General features: G+C 37.7%; 1 pseudogene; it reads left to right on the top strand.

Moving 5' to 3' along the window:
- The first annotated feature begins 2,770 nt into the window (after nt 1–2,770).
- Nucleotides 2,771–2,888, top strand: LOC111826452 (annotated as a pseudogene).
- Nucleotides 2,889–3,114: the final 226 nt, after the last annotated feature.

Genomic DNA, 3,114 nt, shown 5'->3' with positions numbered 1-3,114 from the left:
TCTTAGAAAATTTGACAAAAATCAGATACCAAAAAAAAAATGCTTTTTGTGAAACATTCCACCCCATAGAAAAGATTAACATTAAACAAATTCTAATCTCATAGATGCAATCTGGCTTCAGTTGTCACGTTCAGACTGAAAGGCTCACACCTTACATAGAAAAGTTGGATATTTAAGACATGTGGCTACTTGGGTTAAATGCCTCTTAAACCTAAAATATCAGCAGTTAATTAGACTTAAATAAGAACTAGCTTGAGGAGTTACATTGGAATAGATTAATTCCTGGCATTAAAGCTTTCTTCTCAGAGGGGTTTCCATTTCTGTTCCACTCCCTTCATTGTATTCTTTATTTGGCCTCCAGTAATTCCTTCCAGCAGTCCTAAGACTTTCCTCTATCACACAACAATCTCCTTTTCTACCTCCTTTTCTTCCCATCCTCTTTGCAAACAGGTTTTCAAAGAATCATTTAATCTTCCAAGGACCTTTCCAACAATGGAATTTTCCTCATTTGTGGGGTGGCTGCCAAACCACTACCGAATTTCTTATGCTATTCATCCAGGTTCCCGTCTAATGCCCTGTTGTCCCTTCACAATCTCTTCCCTGGATGCTAGCCACTGCTTCCCATGCAAACTGCCTTCAGCCAGGGCAAGCAACAACTGGACCAACAAACAACCCCAACACCTGTCTCTTTGTAGAGCTCAGGCATCAGCCATGTCAGGAAATGCAGTGAGTCAGAAAGCCCATCTAGGTTACTGGCTCACAGTGGGTGGCTGAAAGGAATGTTTTTGAGTGTCTAATAGAGACCTGGTACCTAGTCTTGACAACTCTGGAAATCTTTTCTCCATTTTACAGTTGTGGAAACTGATGCCTGGAGGAGTGTCTAATGTTGGACAGTCTCCTTCAATGGAGCTAGTGCACCACTGAAAATTATAAAAGACTTCCATAGCTTTTCAGGGTAGGTAAGGTTCCCATGAGCAGAGTTAGTCAGAACCACTTCCTGCCATCCACGAGGACTCCCTGCTCCTCTTTCTCTCACCTCTCCACTCAAGACAGTCACCACAGGCTCCCTTGTCTGTTAACCTTCCCTGGCCAGACCATCTGAGACATCCTACCAGGAAACTGGTACCATTCTCTACATCACACCTTTCAAAGATGTGTTGGCTGAGAAATCATGAAACTGGTCTACCTGTTAGCCAATATATGTCAAACTGCCTTTACTTTGTTTTCTTACTTTGAATACAGAAACACCGCTATCAATGGGATGTAAGTCTAATAAATCTCTTTAAAGACCATATGTAGGATCTTCAAAAGTACTTTGTATAGGTCTAAAATTTTAAATAACTTCTATTATAAAAATAAGAACAGAAGGTAAATGAAATTTAAAGCAAATTCATTCAAGTTGGTGACAATTTTTCTGAAAATTTCTGTATAATAGTCTACTTTTTTCCCAATGCTACATTTAAAAAACAACAACAACTAAAGTAAGTGTGTAGGTAAATTGACTGAAGGAGTTTGTAAGGGGTGTCACCCCAAAATATATACACACTTTAACAGCTGATAGCTCAATTTTAAAAATGAAATGTATTTTAATTAACACTGCCTTTATAATTATTCAAAGTGTGTGTACATTTTGGAGGGACACCCTATATTTCTGCATTTATTGCCAGATGAGTTCAAATTATTGTAACCAACCTCAAATCTTGGTTATTGACTTAAAGTTTTAAAAATAGGGCTTCATGAAAACAAAATATTTGAATGAGCAGTAAAGACATTCATATTTATACATACACAACTCACACTGCCTTCAACACAGACTGGATTAAACTGAGGGTCTGTCTTGCAGCTGTTTCATCAGAGGCTTAATAAAATAAATTATTGTGGGTGAGCAAAGTGAGTAGAGAATTCTATATTGACAAGCAAAATTCCTGACTGAGACTAGATATAGTCACCAGGTAAGAGAAAAGGTAAAATTACAATAAATTTAAACTTATCAATGAGGAATATATATATATAATTTAATACTGCAAATATAATTGGATGAGAAGATACACGCATGGTATTGCCTGCAATCCTAAAAGCATGGCACAGAAGTATCAGGTTGAACCACATGACACTGTCACTTTAATATCAAAAACCATACTTATAGAAATAAATGAGTAAATAAATGCATGAAGGAGAAGGAAAACCCTCTTCCTTATAGTACAATGTCATTCAATAAAGTATTGCAGAATGATAGGGTTAGAAAATCAATGGATGGGTGAAGTTTGATGAGGACCAAGATATTTACATGATCTCAAAGCATCTCTCTGCAAATTCATATTAAATAAAAAGAGTAAAATGGTAACTCTAGAGTGAAAAACTCTAACGTGGAGAAACACCACCTTCACCAATGATGCAAGCTACCATTACTACTAGGACAAACCGACATGACCTGCCTACTGATAGAATACAATGAGGAAAAAACATCACTTGTGGTATCCTATATAATAAAAGGCTAATATTCAGATTGTCCCCTCTACTGGGAGTTCGACCAGGAGTTCCACCAGGGGGCGGGGCTGGCCAGCCAACCACCCTCAGCCCCTCCCTCCACCAGCCCCGCCCCCAATCTCGCTCCCCCACTCCCATTCCATGCATGAATTCCTGCACCAGGCCTCTAGTTTCTTATAAAAAGCTTAACCTGAATCTAATCATAAAGAAAGATCAGACACACTCAAATTGAAAATCATTCTATAAAACAACTGGCCTGAACTCTTACAAAGTGACAATGTCCATTCCTTCTTAGCCTTTTGGCTGAGATCAGGTGAAGTATCTGTTCTTATCAGGTTAATATCTGATTAGTCATCTATCTGAGTACCCTCAGGGTTGGGGAGGGAGAGGCAAAAATAAATAAATAAATAAATAAATGAAATGAAAAAGTGACAATGTCAAGAGAGACCCAAAAAAGGCTTAATAATCATTCCAAGTTGTAGACAACAGAGATATATAGAGTATGACTCTGGGTTGGATCCTAGACCAGGAAAACAAAACTGTCATAAAGGATATTATTGTGACAATTGACAACACATGAATTTAGACTATGAGTTAAAAATAGCATTGTATCAATATTAAATGTTC

This window comes from Myotis lucifugus, unplaced genomic scaffold (genome assembly GCF_000147115.1).
Source record: "Myotis lucifugus unplaced genomic scaffold, Myoluc2.0 scaffold_79, whole genome shotgun sequence".
NCBI lineage: Eukaryota > Metazoa > Chordata > Mammalia > Chiroptera > Vespertilionidae > Myotis > Myotis lucifugus.
Note: the sequence above shows the minus strand (reverse complement) of the source record. Positions and strands in the feature narration are given on the sequence as shown.